A 17,856-nucleotide genomic window follows, 5' to 3' on the forward strand; every position below is an offset into this window, starting at 1 on the left:
TCTCTAATTGAGATTATTTTCTGAATGCTCATTAGGACTGAACAGATCCCTTATTCCTTTCACAGTTGTGAGTATTCCAGTACCAATTACATTTGGCAATATCAGTGTGTATAACTGATAACACTGGACTTGAGTGGGAAACCAAACCCACTCAGGTGATGTAATCACTGATAATTACAGTCGGTCAGTGAAGCAGATCATAGCTCAGATAGGCCCATGTTCAAATGACTGGCTAACCAGGAGACAGGACAAACAAGACTGGATTTCCAAGAGTGGAGCACATGGAATCATCAGCAGCTTGTTTAATAAAAAAGGTGACAAATGAGAGTTACTCTTTACGTCATCACGTCATAGCTCTGAACTAGAAAAGGATGACTGGCTGCATAAATTTAATCACATAATCAGTGGTTTCATGGTTAAAAACCATGTGCATGGGGAAAAATATCCTGTTTTCTCCCTACTATTTCTTCGTCCAAGAAGCCCTTTTTTAGACTATTTGACAAAAGTGAGTGTGTAACTGAATTCAAGAACAGCATCAGATGACACACAGGCTGTCATATGTTAGTTAAAAAAAAAAAAAAAAAAAAAGAAAAATAGTTACCATAACAACTGACTCACCACTTGTATTTCCACGAGAGAGAATATCTTAAAAGAAAATGTGATGGGTCAGTCCATGTGTGTTGGTGCTGTCAGTGAACAAGCAGGAACATTTTTCATGGTTGGCAAGAATGATTTTTTTTTTTTCTTATTCAAATAAGGATTTGATCTCAGAAATAAGACTGTGCTTCTTAGAGGATCCTTTCCATTGAAACAACAATGCAAGAAATTGTGTTTAAAAACAAAACCAAAATTCTCTACCCTGATCACTGGATTTCTAAACAAATTAGGGAGTACTCTTTTTTTCTTTTAGAATTACTGATTTTTCTTTTGGGGGCTTAATTGTTGAAGAACTGATCCTGCTCACGTCTGAAGTCAACAGGAATTTTCCTGCTGACGTTGGAGCTAGCGTGATCAAGCCTTGACGTGATTTATTTTCTATTTTGTGTCAGCCCCTCTGAGCCTGCTTCAAAGCCACTCCCCCAGACGTGTTTCCTGCGTCTCCTCTGAAGCCCTCAGTCCCAAAACTTGACATCATCACTCGAGGTAGCCTGAGGATCATCAGAGACTTTGAACACTTGGTAGTAATTTCCACTACAGACAAATACTCGGCTGAATAAAAGGTTTTGACTCTACCCTCTCTTTCCTGCGGGCAGTGATAAATAAAGAATTTCTGCAGAATCCGATTATTCATAATCTCACATTTCATACATTTTCTTGGGTTAAGGCAAAGGGAATCACAGAATCATTTAGGTTGGAAAAGACCTCCAGTAGCATCGAGTCCAACTATGACCAGTCCCCACCTTGTCACCCAGCCCAGAGCACTGAGACCCATGTCCAGTCATTATATGTATAATAACTTCAGCTGTTATGAGGTTTGCTCTCTGTTTTATTATTCACATTTGTTCTTATCTGGCCTGCATTTCAGCAAACAGTTCTGCTTCTTTTAGCCCATAGAAATTTATTGTAATTTTGGTGATTTTGTCTGGAATTTTGCATGAAGCCATCAACGTAGTAATTACCATATTTCAAAAGTAATGAAGCCTGACTTCTCCCCATATGACATGGAAAAAGAAATACTAAGTTTTGGACTCATGTAAATTCATGTGCTCTAGGAAGAAATAATTCTTCATTAGCAACAATATGTAAATTTGGTATCAAAAGTGTCTACAATAACTTTACTTTCTTAATAGTTTCCCTTTGAGCTCTCTTAAGGGTCTGAAAGACATTTATTTGGGTATAATGAGACCCTGTTGGAGCCCAGGGTCAGGCATTTCATAGCTGTGCATGCAGCCCTCCCCCAGGCACTGCTTCCCACGGATTTCTCCGCACCACACGGTGGCTGCTTGAAAGAACAAATTAGTCTTAGTGTACATAAGTTCTGTGAATTTAAATGTACACGTTTACCTCCCTGGAGACGTGTCGGGACCAGAGATCCCATACAATCACATGACCAGGGCACAATGCCTTTGGTTCTCTGCAGCAGCTCAGACCTGTCTGTAGTAGGTGTAAATTAAAAACCACCACCCCTATCCATAATTACTTTTTGACCACACCAGAAATTGTATTTTGACAAAAGCAAGAAACCATTATTGTCTGTCTACTGTTGGAATTAAATGTGTCCCTTTCGGTCCCTCCCAGCTTGCATCTTCATTCCAAGTACTTTGAGGCTCTGGCAATGTAGAACTAAAGCTTGTGTGTGGAGTAAGGCCCACCCTGGGTCACCCTCTGTCTGTGCAGGTGATTTATTCTCTACTCAATTTCTGAAATAATTAATGATCCTGTCATGACAGGTCAATGCACCACGCATAGGTATGAATGTGTACCTACAGACCTCTGTGTGTGTGTGCTGTGCTTGTTTAGTTTCTTGTACAACATCAGGGTTACCTCACATGGTATTTTACCTTTCAGACACCTGTTTGCACACTGGGAGCCCTATAAAGCTATAGCTGGAAAGATATAATTATGAAAAGCACCTTGCAGCCCTGTGTTGAAATAGCAGCTAAATCAATTTGTCAGATTCCCCTCTATAATCTCTCGTACACATCTGTAATCTCATTTCACAACAAAGTGATGATTAACATGTTTGCTGATTTAGCAATTAGAATCCTTGGGCTGGTCCTGAACATGCTGATTCTCTCAGAGATGTGAGGAGAGCAGGAGCTGCTGCACTGATTGGGATAAGAGGGGTCCCAGCATGTGCCAAGCACATCCACGTTAACTCAGTGTAATGAGGCATCAATTTGGAGTCAGACTCTCACTGTACAAATCTTGTACCTGCTCAGCTTTACTGCAGCCTCCACAGCCCAGGAGAAATTCCCCACGTTGTTATTCTGAGACTGGTTACCTATTTTTTATAAAAGATGATCTCTTGGTTGGTAAAAGGAATTACGCTTTCATGTAAAAGCTCTTTGAATTTATGGAGATCCAAAGTTCCTGCATGGCCACTTATCCTCTCAAACAAAAACACAAAGGACAATCTAGATAAATTTAAATTTATCAACTCTGTATTTTTACTGAACATCCTTCTTGTAGATATGTTACAATTCCATATTCTCATCAAATTCAATGTTTTGATGACCAATTTTTTTTTGTTTTGTTTTGTTTTGTTTTCATCTGTTCTGCTTGTAACTTCAGTCTAAATAAAGCAAAGCTGTGGTCCCAAGCATCATAAAAACATATAAGTTTTTTTCATTGCCCCTGGTAGCTACAGAGAATTAGAAGCCACTTCTGAAAGTATGGATATAGTGATGTAGTGATGACCTTTGGAGGAAACTGTGTGTTATTAGAACTCATTTGAGTAAAGAAACTTCTAGCTGATTTTGACCATTCATTTTTTTTCTTTGACCACTTTTGACATATATCCCTCTCTAAATCATACACTAAAATAATTTGGGATTTTGAGCCTGACCATGTAACAGGATCATTGTGAGCCTTGATAGGAGTGCTGTTCCTCTTGGTGCTAAGGAAAATGAAAAAAAACCAAAACTATAGAATGCTTTCCTTTGGCTCTTGGGTTTGTTTTGTTTTAAACTTTCAGACTGGCTGCTTAGCATTTTGCTTAAAGAAAAGCCAAGCTCACACACATGGAAGATTGCCAGAGACTCTAATCCCTATTTTGGTTAAATTACAGTACCCAGATTTTGGTAACAAAGCGCATTGATTTTATATTCAAAAAGATTTTTATATTTAGTCTGTTAACCTTTTGTAATTCCCACCCACAGCTTTACACTGGGGAACATTTTGATGCTAATTGTTGTCAGTAGGGAATCTGCCACGGCCCCTCGGGAATGTCAATCCACTGAATTGGAATGCAGGTGCTGGTAATTGCAGGACTGTTATTGTCTGCTGGCTGCAGCGTGTATGTCTCAAACAATTCTTTTCAAACTGGATTGGAGAACACTTTAAAAAAATAAATCCGGCATTTGAAGATAACCTTACATTATATTGACCATAAAGAAAGGAGTTGGAGACATTTTTCCTCTAATTGCTAAGAGAGTTTTCCATACTTGCAGTTTGAAACCGCTCTGCACAGGGCAGACTCTCAGGTTCAACAGCCATTGTGTCGTATTTAACATTTCCCTGGGGGTTTGGATGGTTGCAGGAATTTTTTTCTGGGGTGGTTCCTGCAGGCTGCTTCGTGTAACATCATAATGCACTGGATGTGACATGGGAATGGCAGGCAAAGAGAGGGTTTGTGCTCTGAGCCCAGATCCTCTGAGTGATGCTGGACATATTGCTTCCTCCTAGCCCTGCTTTTCTCAGGATAAAATAACATATTGCTTTTCCTTTAAACCTCTCAGACCCTGGTGGCTACCCTGAACTCCAGCAAAACTCTCTCCTATCATTTTTGTGGGCACTTGGATGTGTCTTCTATCTATAAGAAAACTTAATATTCTTTACTTTACTAAAATCTTCATTATTTTCTTCATAAGATCTCCATGGTGCAGAGTTAATGATTATGCAACAGCACTTTGTTTGGAATACACAATATGCTAAAGTGCTGCCTTGGAAAATATTTCAAATACAGACTAGTCATTACTTTTATTAAATGATTATAATTTTAGTGGGTTTGATGAACCCTCCCCCTGAGTGAAGTCTTTGTTTCCTCAGAATGCTTTAATATGGATGAGAGTCATTCTCACAAAAAATGTCTTTAGTGAGCTGAAGTTACTATACAGAGAAAAAAGAAAAATTGGGGTCAAAAATAGAAGATTCTCATATTCTTTGCTGTAGTATAATATTTTTTTTCCAATTAAAACCACTCAAATTCAATTTTAGCTCCTAAGGATTGTGTTGAAAAGTGTAAAGGCAGTGAACAGTCATGATGAAATCACAGAATCACAGAATTGTTGAGGCTGGGAAAGACTGAGACCAGCAGTGAACCCAGCATCACCACTGTGCTCACCACCAAAGCATGGCCTCACCTCCCACAATGTTTTGACCATTTTGAGGGATGGGAACTCCATCCAGCTGCCTGGTCAGCCCCAGGAGACTTCTCCTAATTTTTCTTAACCTCCCCTGGTGCAACTTGAGGCCATTTCCTCTTGTTCTGTCCCTTGTTACCTGGGAGAAGGGATGGAAGCCCACCTCCCTGTTTTATTTTGCCAATGCCATCAATGAAATACAGTCTGGCTTGGGGGTTGTTTGCATATCCTAACGTGTTTATTCATGCTCTCAGAAGTTTGGCCTCTGTAGCAATGCTAATGGGGTCATAAATTAAAACATGTTTGCTTCTATACTGCACTTCTGCTGAGTGCATTACTGTGGATACATCACACTTGATAATTTTCTTTGGCATCAGTACAGTAGTGAAATAGTCCTTGGTAACTTGAGTTAATACTAGTTCATTTAACAAAAATTAAATATATTTTGCTTTCTGCTGAATAGATCATCTTTTATCTTCTTTTTTTTTTCCCCTGAATGAACAAAGCTCTTTGGTGAATTGACTCCTGCATTAAAGACTAATGCAGTGTGTCTGGTCACCTTTAAATGAAATATCTATTACCCCTAGGAACAATAACTCTTTCTTTTTAAAAACCTTCAGTTAAATGAGGATGATTTTGCAGCATTTATTCTGCTACAAACAGATAATAACTCCTTGTGGGATGTTAACAAACATTCCAGCTGCATCTGTGGGGTTACTGCCCCATCAGCCTCACTCAAGGTCCTTCCCTGCCAATGTTTTTTCCTTCCTCTCCCTACCCACTCACCCACCCTCAACTTCTGGCTTGATGTCCTACACAAGTGATTAGTGTGCTGTAATTGAATTGGCTGTAAAAAGATAATTAATTGATATTTCACTCCCAGAGAGGTCAGGCTGCCCTATCTTGAAGGGTTGTTATGGAAGGAGTCATTCTGCTGGCACTTAGCCCTCGAAGGTGGCACATGAGCCTTGTCTTGCTGGTAGTAATAATGGTTGCAATTAAAATTAACATGAGGGGGGTACTTAAGGAATGATTCTCTGATTTGGATGCTTTAGCTTCATTTGAAAGCATGTGAAACTGGGATTTATTTTAATGCTCAGCATAAGACACTTTCATTTGAAAGTCCTGTGCTGTGTAATGTGGGATCACAGAACTGTCACTAGAGGTGTATAAGGTTTGAGAGGACTGATGGGGAATCCTGTCAGGACCTCGAAACAATTGATCCTAAACACCTTTCTTTGAACAGCTGCCTATTTTGAGATTATTTCAGCTAAAGATTGGCATGAAGAATTTTTTTTTTTTTAAATAAATGGATTATCCACATGTAGGACTTCGCTGATGTTTAAGAGGCTCTTAAACATTTCCTTTAAAAGTGTGTAGCACAAGAGCTATCAATTAATAATATAATAATATTAAAAACACATTAAATTTAGTGTCACAGGAACCTTTCTGAAACTGTTAGTGCATTAAGAAGCTGGAGTTATTCTGTAAGGAGTGTGGTTCTCACTCATTGCCCAGAGAATAAATACTGCTACTACAGCAAAAGCTAATGGGGAGAAAGATGTTATTTAATGTCCTTGCAGAGGCAAAGACTTAACTTTTATCACACCATATAATGATAAAGTTATGGTGCTGTGGAGGGAACTGCAGCACTGCCAACTGCAAAGTTCTTATTTAAGGTCTTCTAGCTCAGATAAAGCATTGCAGTAGAACATGATCTTTCTTTCCCTTTCACCCCACAAGATTTGAGGCAAGCAGTGCTATTAATGATTCATATTAAACAACAGCTTTCCAACACCAGACATTCCTGCCAGATGGGGGATGACCCATCAAACATTCTCCTGGCTTCTGGTTTGTGTTGTGAAATGGTTCTGCAAGTTCCCACCCATTAAGGACATGACCAAAGCAGCCTCTCTGCAGGTCTCACAGGGAATAGAAGTTAATTAATAGGGAAATTTTGGTTTCTGCAGGGTGTATTGGTATAAAATTATCATGAGGGGTCAAAGTGTTCCGTAATTGTTCACTGTGTTGGTTGTGACAAAAACCGTGCAAGGTGGAATCAGTTCTGTTACACCTGAGTGGAAAGGGGAAAAAAAACCCCTCCAATTTTGTGTAATTCTGCCAACAGAATTTCTCAGACTTTGCGGTACTTCTTACAGTGGGATCCTGAAGAGGTTTCAGGAAGGGAAGAAAAGTAAAAGCTGTTAAGCTTCTGTCTGTGCCAACCTTAGTGCAAAATACTGTGTTTGCATGGATACAATACACTAAAATGAGCAAAGCTATGGTGTATGCATTTAGTTCCAGGAAATATTCCAGAAAATAACTTGTTCAGAAAATAACTGAAGATGTATTGGGAAAATTCTAGGGGGAAAGCCTTGACCCTATTATTCAAACTGAGAAAGAAATATGTGCCATTTCCCAAAGTTCAGGTATAGATAACTATTTAGTATTTATAGAGAACTATTTACTTCACTCCCAGTAAGAATGTTCCAAAAAGGAAGAGCAGAGAGTCTCAGATCAGATAAAGTGCTCCAACTTCTGGTTTCAAATTCTTTTGACTGTTGAGTTGTACATTCTGGCTTTTGTCTTCACACTGCAGAGGATGCTGATAGTTTAGCGACCAGGATCCAGTTTTGTTTACAGAAATAAATAATAGGAAATCACAAGAGAATCTTAATGTATGTAAATCAAAATCCACCATAGTCAAGTGCTGATGATTTTGCATTTGTTCTTAACTTAAGAATGCAAAGGAAAACACTAGCACATCATAAATTACACCATTTTTGGCACTTCCCTGAAGCACTACAGTAATACTTTTTTTTTTTTTTTCCCTGCAGAAAGGAGGCAAAAAGCCAAGTGGCAGGATATCTGCTGAGAAAGCTGAGAAGATGACAGTCTCGCAGGAGAAGAGGGAAGGCAGCAGGTATGTGTGAACCAGGATTGCTGCTGCTCAGCTGGAGGCTGCTGCCTGCCCAAAGCACATTTATCCCCCTCCCATCCTGCTGCTGTCCCTTGGTCAAGGTTTTGGTTACCTGGGCACTGTGGGATCACACTACCCTCCACATTTTACTGCTCTTACTTCCTTAGAGCCTGGGCTCGTGCTTGCAATAACATTTTTCAGTCCTTCACTTTAGAGAGGTTTTGGTGTTGGAGTTTTTGGTGCTTGGGTGGGGGTTTTAAGTGTTTTTCTTATTTTAGCAGGGCTTTTCCCTCCCTTCATTCAAGTGAAGTATGTTGGGGAAGGGGTTTCACCACACCTTTAGGATTGCCATCAAATCTATTTGACATGTTTTTTAGGTGAGAAAACCATTTTAGCTAAGTTTTATAGTCTGCTCTAATGAGACTTGAGTAATTCCATCTAACCTTGCCATTGCACCTAACTTTGCCACTTGAAAATTGGTGTGTTGAAACAAACCTGCAAAATTGCGTAGCATAGGATGTAGATAGTCAAAAAGAAAAGAATTACATAGAGAGGAAAACCTTCTCTTCTGCTTATTAGGTTGGTCAAGTTTTGTAATGGTGGTTTGAACTATGGCAAGGTTCATTGGTTTTTTAATTAATACTAAAATTATTGTATATTTGATCACTGAAAATCCCTGCTCTACAGAAAAAAAAAAGGCAAATCAAATCACCATCACAACTCACTAGTTTGACTTTACTGAAAATTTAGGATGGAAAGTATATAATGAGCCTTTGTGGCATTAATGGATCAGAAGTTAACCTGAGCTGTAGATTTTCAGTGCATTTGGCTGGTTGAAAACAACACTAGTGTAACATTTTTCTGCTTGATAGGGGAGAATTAAGTAACTGGAAGAATGAACTGTCATTTCAAGTACAGTGAATAAACCTTCCTTTTTATAAGAACCACGTGGGAGCACGGTAAATAAACCCTCTGGTTTCTTGTAACCATTTAATCGATAGCTCAGAGAGAAATCCTGAATCTTTTCCATGCTCCAGCCACAGATGTGCTCACATTAAGGCTGTGGTATGACAGTAAATGAAATTGCAGCTACAGCAGCAAGTATTAGGGGGAAATGAAAATTCCTGACTCAGAGGAGCAGGGCAATGACAGAAAGACTCCTCATTATAGATCTCTTCATGTGGAGAAGAATGACTGGTAAATGAGGTTTGTGTGACACAAAGAGGATGGAAATACAGTTGGACGTTCAGGCAGAAATTGTGCTCACTGTACAAAACAAACAGAAGAATAGGGCAGTGCTCATTTGCATTTCTTAGCTGAAAAAAAGAGCAGGGAGATAGAAATCCTCTGACATGTATGGAAGTTGCAGCAGTTCAGAGAAAGGTATTGTTTAACTTCCCCATTATTTGGGTTGTGATGAAAGTGACTTTTACTCCAGCCTGCTACTGGTAACTTCTTCAGTGTTTGCTTTAATTTCTCTGCTGTAGAATAAGTTACAGGCTCTCAAAATACTTGAGCAGATCTGCCATGATGACATTCTTCACTTTTGCCACTAGTTCAGCCAACAGCAAAGCATCAAATAATGATAACAGGACTGGCTGCCATGAGCAGTGGTCCCAGTGCCTAATCAGGCTGGGCCCACTAAGCTGCAGTAGTTTCTCTGTCACAGACAAGATGTTTTCTCACCTTTAACCAGTATGAGAAGTCATTTTTAGGTCACAAGAGAAGGGACAATGTGCACTGGCAAATCAGAGAAATCAAGGTGTGGAATCTGGAATACTGGAAGGAATCCCTGCTGATGGCAGGGGATGGAACTGGATGAACTTTCCAGGCTTCCAACCCAAACCATTCTGGGATTCCATGATTCCATGAACCATTTAAAGCACATTCAAAAAAGCTCAATTTACCACATGCAGAAGCTGTGTCTCTCATTTTTGCCTTGTGACCAGGCAATTGAATATAGACTGCTGTTTGTTTGGTTTTTTTTTTCCTTAAATGGCATCACTTGGATGCATTCAAACCCTTTAGTCTGAACCTATTTGCTTTATCCAATTACGTGGCCTAAAGAGTTGCAAATTCCCAGATTTATGGATCTAGAATAGCTGGAGGTGCCTTCACAAGACACCATCCTCCTCTGTGGTCTGTCTGTGAGCATAAGATTTCTTCGTACTTTCCAGAACTTAGAGAAGTACAAAGGGTGTTTTTCATCCAGCTTGGATGGCCTGTCACACTGTGATGGGAAGGGTCTGTCCATGAGTGCTGAGGGGATCTACCTGAGACACCCCTGAAATGAAACACTTGAAATGCTTGACTTTTTAATATTTTACCCCATTAAAGACCAGGAGTAACCTAAATAATCAATGTACTCAGACAGAGCACAGTGCTGAATTTTGGACAGGGCGCTGAGGCTCCTCTCAGCTCCTTCCCACCTCCATCCTCCCCTCTGACTGCTGATCGCTTCCAACCAGCAGCAAGAACTGAGTTATTAATTAACTTCACCCAGAAGTCGCTCCCTGCCTGCAGTGGCAGCCGCTCCATTATCACCAGGTGTATTTCAAACAATAGAAATGATTGAAACAGGAACTCCTACATTTCTGAGAAGATTAAGAATGGCACACCACCCTGTAATTTAGGTAGTTGTGCAAGTTTGCATTTGCATTAGCAGAGTAGTGCAGATTGTGTTGAATTATTCCACAAAAATACCTTCAGGTTTTGAAAGATTTACTGTGCCATCTGTATGTTGTTTATTTTGGAGTGTTCTGGTGTGGTGGTGATGGATTTTGTGGTTGTTTTAAGTATATGTGTCTTCAAAGGAAGATGAAACTGAGCTTTATTAATTCCCTAGAAGCCCAGAGAGTGGCACGTTTGAGTCTCAGTGCTGGTTTTAAGCCTTGAGAGGCACCTTAAAACTCTGATTGACATTTATAGAATAGCTGAATTTAATTTTAAATCTATCACTCAATTCTATTTCCTTTATTAGTAAAATGAACTTCTTTCATATGTGACACTGACAGTTATTGCAAGCAGAGAGTTGTTGTCACATATTTTTGTTTTCTTCTGTTATGTGGTAAGTAGGGTCAGGATTGTGTTATAATTAATTCAGAGCAGTTGAAAATCATATTTTTTTGAAATCTGGATGAAGTTGCTTGAAGTAGCTTTATTTACATTGTTCTGTGACTTCAATGATTTTGAATGGTTTAGACAGGTTAGTGCTTAATCATGCTAGAAGTGTAATTGGACATTATAGAGTCATGTAATGACTTAAAATTCTTCTCATATTTTTTGTCCCTTTAGCTTCTCCCTCCATATTCTGAGCCCTATTTTCAGTCAGCTGGGCACTTTGAACTGTCTGCTCACAGGAGGATGTTGATTTCCAGTGGCTTTGCAGAGATCTTCCTCATCAGGATTGTGGATCAGAATGCTTCTGGTTAGGAAAAACAGTAATTGAAGAAACTTAGTCAGTACTAAATGTTGGTTCAGTTATTTTAGAAGAAGCGGAACTTGCTTGGCCTTAATTCTGCACCTGCAGCTCACACCAGTGCTGCAGGTTTGAATCAGGATTTTGAAGGAAAGTAAAGTTGTAGAATTGGACATTTGTTTATAAAAGTTACAGGGCTGTAAAAACTCCTTTTTTCCCCATTAAAACATTTTATTTTAATTTTATAAAACCCCTTATTTTAGACATGATAATGTATTGTCATCTGGGATGAGGAAAATTGTTGCAGCTGCTGGAGTGAAGATTTGCTGTGGCTGCAAATAACAATTTCCAGAATTTCAGGACAGCATTCAGCAAACAAAATATTTTGTGTTGCAATTTGTACTTTGGACTTTAATATTTTATATGCAATGTTTCATAAAAAAGTGTAGGTGTTGTGTAAGGGTTACATGCCAGTGGAAAGTTGGTCTATCCAGTCTCAAGATGCACTTTTTAATTCCATAACACATTTCAATACATTGTTTTAAATAGATTCTTCTCAGCTGTTGAGGTGGAAGCAGCTTGTTATTTTTCCATAGCAAAGGTCACTATGCATCAGGTTGTCAGGTGGCTGGCAAATAAAACTTAAAATAAGTTTCCTACTGCCATCCTGCTTTACTTGAAAAGGATTCTTTTAACTGCCTGGTCATTTTCTTCATGCAGGAAAAATTCCTGGAATTTCCCTGTGTGACGGGGATGCCTGTCAGTGCGTGGAGAATATTGAATTCTGACGGAGTGTGTGAGGTGTGGGACTTCACCAGCAGTGGATGGAAGTTGTGTGTGAATCTGGGCTGGCTGGTGATGGAAGAGGAAATGTCAGCTTCCTTTATTATTTATGCTGAGCACTATTAATTACCTGCTCTGTGATGGGGAAGCAGCAGCCCCGTGCAGAACCCAGATCCAATCAGTGCATGTGAGCACAAAGTTTACAGAATGACCTTGTGTGTAATTACTCATTTGGTGGCTGTTAGGAAAAGGCACAAATGGAATCTGACATACATTAGAACACATTAATGATTGCCTTCCTCCCTCCATCCTCTTCTGTACAGAAAAATGATTTTAATTAAGACTTCCGTGATTAGTCATTTAATCAGTCATTAGGCCAATACAGATGGAGTCAATTAATTTTTTTACACTTGAATAGAGACTTGATGCTACTGCAAAACGTACAAGCTATTTTTTTTAACATTGTATCATGGGCAATTGCCTTGATGTCTGTCTGGTAAGCATGCATTGCTCTTCCCAAAACTGGGTGGATTTACAGCACATCAGTGTTATGGCAGCTATAGGTATGTTTTATTACAGGCTTTCAAATTTTAGGGAATCAGTTTGGTTTTGAATTCAGAGTGACAGTTGTTCTTGTTATGGAATAGCCTTGATTTTTTAATGAGTAATGTGGCAGAGTTGCCTTTTAAAGCAAGTGTATTCAGCATCTCCTAACACATTTCATTACAGATGATAATACTTTGTGTTTCGGTGCTAAATTTCATGCAAGAATTTCAAATGTTTTAAGAACTTAAGGGGCTGTTTCTTTGGTGTGGGAAGGTTTTCTATATACTTGGCTGATTCAAAAAATGAGGTGGATGAATTGCAATCGAGACACAAGTTTGCTCCATCAAATAATAACCTGGTGTGCCAGATGTGTGAACAACTACTCTTGTGGAAGTGTTTGTGCACTCCAAGTGGTTGTGCACAAGGACAAGGAGGCCTGGGACATTTGGCTTGCATTTTAAATGTGTCTGGATTATTACTCTTGAAGTTAGTTATAAAGATCCTAATGTAAGACTTGTGAGTCCCTCTCTGGAAAAAGTACTTGATAAAAAGGACAATCAAATGCTCAGGCAGTGTGATTTCCAGATAAAGAATCAGAAAGTGATTCAGATGGATTGCCAGCAAACAGGCTCCAGGAATGGAAGCTGAAAATGAGTACAAGTGGAGAACCCATTACTTAAAGTATTCCATGAATCTGTTTGTTCATTCACCACCATCCAAACCTCTTGAGTCCATCTCCAATGTAAGAGGAAGGCAAGGCAGTTGAAATCTGTGGGAGTAAGTGGGGTTAAGAGTCTATGCTGACACAGATCTCTGTAATTGATGATGTTTCTGTTCCATTTTGGGCCATTGTCCCCATGCTGGGAGAGGAGAGGGAGCTGTCCAGCCTCAGGCTGTGGGTGGCTCCTGTTGGTCAGGTCTGCACAGTGTCAGGAGTTTGCTGCAATGTTCTCTTGCAGAGGCAAAAGGGGAAGGAATAGATTGATTTGTGTCCTTTCTAGGAAAGCTTGTAAAGACTGAAAAATGAGCCCTGTCTTGTCTAGCCCAGGAATAATAAATAAAAGCAGGTGTGAGGTGTTGGAATTGAAAACAGCTGGATATGACGGATGTGATCCGACTTCTCTAGAGCTTCAGTCTTTAATCCCCGTGGCTCAGTGTGAATATTTCCCCCCTGATGCAATGCAGAAAAAATAAATAGAACACAGCACATGGAAGGGCTCCTAGACCAAGAGTGGAGGAGGGAACAACCCCAGTTCACTCTCTGCATGCTCGCTTTCCCCTGTACCTGTGTACTCAGGAACCCTCTTGGTGCATTCTGCTGGTCCTCACTGTCCAGTCCTTGGTGCTTGCAGCAGGGAATGGCATGCTAAGATGAAAAAATGAGAAGCCTTTGGAAATTTGTGTTGCAAAATGGAATCTACCTTCACTCCAAGCAGTATTTTGGCAGATGTGTAATGATCCCCTCCCCATGTTTGTGTAGCTTTTGCACATAAAAGCTTCTCCCCGATTAAACACTGAACTGTCACTATGAATGGCAATGAAATGCTTCCTGTAGCATTCAAATGACCAGATATTCAATTTAAAAAGGGTCATCCAGCCTTATTCTGTCAAATCATGCCCCTTGTAAACTGCCAGGGGGTGACTTTGTCCACTGGAAAATCTGCCACCTAGTTCAGAGAGTTCCCTACACAGAATGGATGGGAAGAGCGGTTCCTTGATTAGAGCTAACACAGTAATTGAGGTGACATCAACTGATTCACTGCATTTGTCTGAGGCAGCAGGATTCAAAAATAGCCACAGTGCAATTCTATCCTACCCAGTAATGGTTTTCTATTTAACCTGGGTTTAAAATGCTCCAAATGCTGGGATGAATCCTTTGGCACGGCTGTGCCGTAGGATGTAAAAAAACCAATGAAATACCCACTTAAATAAATGATACGTGGGTTCTTTCCTTCATGTTTATTCTATTCCAAGAGTTTGATAAGATTCATCAGGGTCACACTTGGAAGCTGTCTTGCAAAGTAGATCATTTAGAGAAGCGTTTTGGCACCCTGCGGGTTTGTCGTATCTTCCAAGCAGGTTGTGCCAAAAGAAAATTGTAGAAACTGCTGTCACAGAGTACAAAATCATTGGATTTATAACAGGAGCCAGTGGTGAGAATTCATTATACATTCACACCTGCAGATAAAGAGCATCTAAAATTGGAAGTTTTATTCCACTCATCTTTGATCCTGATATTATTAGATTATATTAGCATCATCCCACACAAGGCTCTGGAATTGGAGCAGGAATGAATTCCATCCATTAATTTTTTCATGTAAGTCATTCTTTCTGTACATAACTTTACACATTCCTTCTGTACACAACTGTGTCCTGTGTTTAGAGCACTGAGGCTCTTGGTGCCTGTTGTTCTTCCAGGAATAATTTATCTTTTGTAAACCAAGGATATAAAAATCGCTCGACTCAAATCATTCCACTCTCCTAAACAGAAACTTTTTCATAATTCTAAACTATTTGGAGAGCTTATGGAAAAATAAAGATCTGCCACCTGAAAGTTTTCATCTGTACCCAGGGGAAAGTTAAAAGAGGAGTGCAGATTTTTGTCTATTGTTTTAAGGGAATTGATAGTTTACTCAGATGAATTAAAGCAATATTATCTGAAGTTTTATAGGCAGATACTGTACCAACATTGTGAAGCCAATTAAATATCGAATATCAATCCAATTAAGTTATTTTTATGAGTAGATGAAAAGTTACTGTCAGTTTATTTGTAGGCAGCAATTTAAGTAAATCTGAAAGGTTACATACTGTACAAAAGAATCTGAAGAATCTGGAGACTTTTGTTGTAAATAATCACTCAATCTGGACATTTTTTGCCAGACATATAGACTCTGCGTTCAGCTAAGAAATAAGCAGTGCATTGATTTTTTTCTGATTTTAATTACTGGAGAAAATGCAATACGAGTTGTTTATCCAGAATTAATGTCACTTGATATAAAAAGTCTACAAACACAAGAATGTGGAGATTTACTTGTCTAGTCCACCTCAATATTAGCTTGTGATTTTCATGCAGTAAGCTTATAAAAATTAAACCCAGATCTGTTGAATTACATGCTATTCAAGTAGAATATAAAATACAACTGACAGAAGAGTGGATGGAATGGAACCTACATTTGTAGAATTTGTAGAACCCTGCATTTCTGAGAGATAGGAAATCATTAATATAATTTATAGAAATAAGACAATTCTCTAAAGAGAATCAGATTGATCAACCCTAGAACTAAAAGTGACATTGTATGAAATGTAACATTTTCCAAATATGCAATTTTGGATTTGTACAAAGAGAAAACAAAGTTAAAAATAGGGTTTTATAGATCCACAAACTAAATAACTTGTCTTCAAAATTCTGTTCACCACCAAGGAATGCTCCTGGAATTTCTAGAGCAGCACTTCATTCACAGTGTATCAGACACATTTATTATTTTATCTGGTAGACTGAGATGAATTTTTTTATATACATTAAATGACTGACAGTATTCAGTCATTTCTACAGCATATTCCTTTACAGTATTTCTGGGTTGTTTTTCATCAAATAGTTGGTCATTAGGAGATGTGTAATGTCTACCCACAGTTAACTCATTGTAGGAAGTCTGTGGAATAATTTGTTTGCTGCCTTTCTCCATTCGAGACCCTTCCCAAGCAACACTGAGTTGGAGTCCCCCCACACGGGTGGAATAAGCCTGTTTGCTTTCCCATCTCCAGGGCTCATTTGCACAACTCTGAATGATTAACTATGAAAATTCTTAAGTCAAAGAAGATTCCAGGTTGTGCAGCCCCTCCTGTGCTGTATTGGATCCATGGCTGCTGAGGTTCTAACAAAGAAAAGAGAAAATGATACTCCATTTCTAATTAAAGAAGTCATTTTCCTTTGCAAATAGACTTTTTATCTCAGCTGCAGTGTTAAGGATCAATGGGTTGTCACATGTATGTATGTCTTTTAAATAAATGTCAGCTGAGATGACATTAAAGTGATAGACTGATCACTGTAATCAATGCAATTCAAAATTGCTTTATGTCTTAAATGAACTTGGTTCCTTCCCGTGATTCTCCTACAGTTAACATTGTCTGAGCAGTGAAGTACAAGGTTACATCTCAGTTTGGAGTAAAACTGAGCATGATATGGAATTCACATTTTTACATACAGGTTTTGCAGTTTAACTCCTGGGTTTCTGCAATTCAAGGGACCTCACTGGAGAGTCTTTCTGGGAAAAAAAAAAAAAACAAAAAAAAAAAAAAAAAAAAAAAAACAAAAAAAAAAAAAAAAACAACAACAAAAGAGAGAGAGAAGGAAAAATGAAAGTAGAAAGGAATATTGTGAAATTTCCTCTTTCATCCCCTGCACTGCCACCTCCATAAAAGAGTGAGGCCAAGCCTTACTGAGATTCTTCTTTCCTTCACTGTCTTGGCTGAGCCATGGCCACTTGAAAACGCAGGAATGGCTGAGCTCAGCCACACTCAGAGCTGGAGTTTGAGCAGGGGTTTCACTGCAGAGCAGTGTGTGTGTCTGCTGTGCAGTGCCTGTGCCTGTGATGCCCCACCTGGGCTCATCCCTGGTGTTTGTGATGCTGGAGTGTTTGGTCTCCTGGAAGCTCCTCATTCCCAGCTCCTGGAGAATCCAGGGATGGAGCAGCTGGTGACGGTACAGGAGAACAAACCCCAGGGAACAGCCTGGTTCCCAGCTCAAGGAATCTTTCCCTACTACTATTCTCACAGTCTAATCAGTGTCTTTAAAAGCTGTTTATGCAGAATACTTCAAAACTCTTTTCTTGTTCTGGATTTATTTTTTCAAACCCCCAGAGGTTCTGTAAAAACTCTCAGAATCCTTGTAAACCTTTTTATTTCTCTTAAAGCTGGCAGAATGACAGGCTTTAGTTATGCTTAGTGCTAAATTATTTATCTTCCTTTTCCCTCCTAGGCCTGACTTCTGAATCTTTAACTTGACTCTTGGGACATGTGGGGTGGGTTTTTTGGTGGGTTAGTTTTTTTTTCCCTACTTTAAAGTGAAGCCATTTTTATATTTTTTCTTTTGTGTTTTACCATAAAAAATGCACATTTAAAATTTGAATGTGTAAGTATGTTTAAGATGTGGTATCTGATTTTTTGTA

At 39.1% G+C, this 17,856-nt stretch overlaps 1 long non-coding RNA gene across 1 annotated transcript; it reads left to right on the plus strand.

Annotated features, from left to right (window-relative positions):
• Positions 1-235: 235 nt before the first annotated feature.
• LOC137461850 (uncharacterized) lies at positions 236-16,950 on the plus strand. Its single transcript, XR_010993508.1, has 3 exons — positions 236-1,181; positions 7,862-7,947; positions 16,454-16,950. It is a non-coding gene; the product is annotated as an uncharacterized lncRNA (long non-coding RNA).
• Positions 16,951-17,856: the final 906 nt, after the last annotated feature.

Source organism: Anomalospiza imberbis, chromosome 23 (genome assembly GCF_031753505.1).
Source record: "Anomalospiza imberbis isolate Cuckoo-Finch-1a 21T00152 chromosome 23, ASM3175350v1, whole genome shotgun sequence".
Classification (NCBI taxonomy): Eukaryota; Metazoa; Chordata; class Aves; order Passeriformes; family Viduidae; genus Anomalospiza; species Anomalospiza imberbis.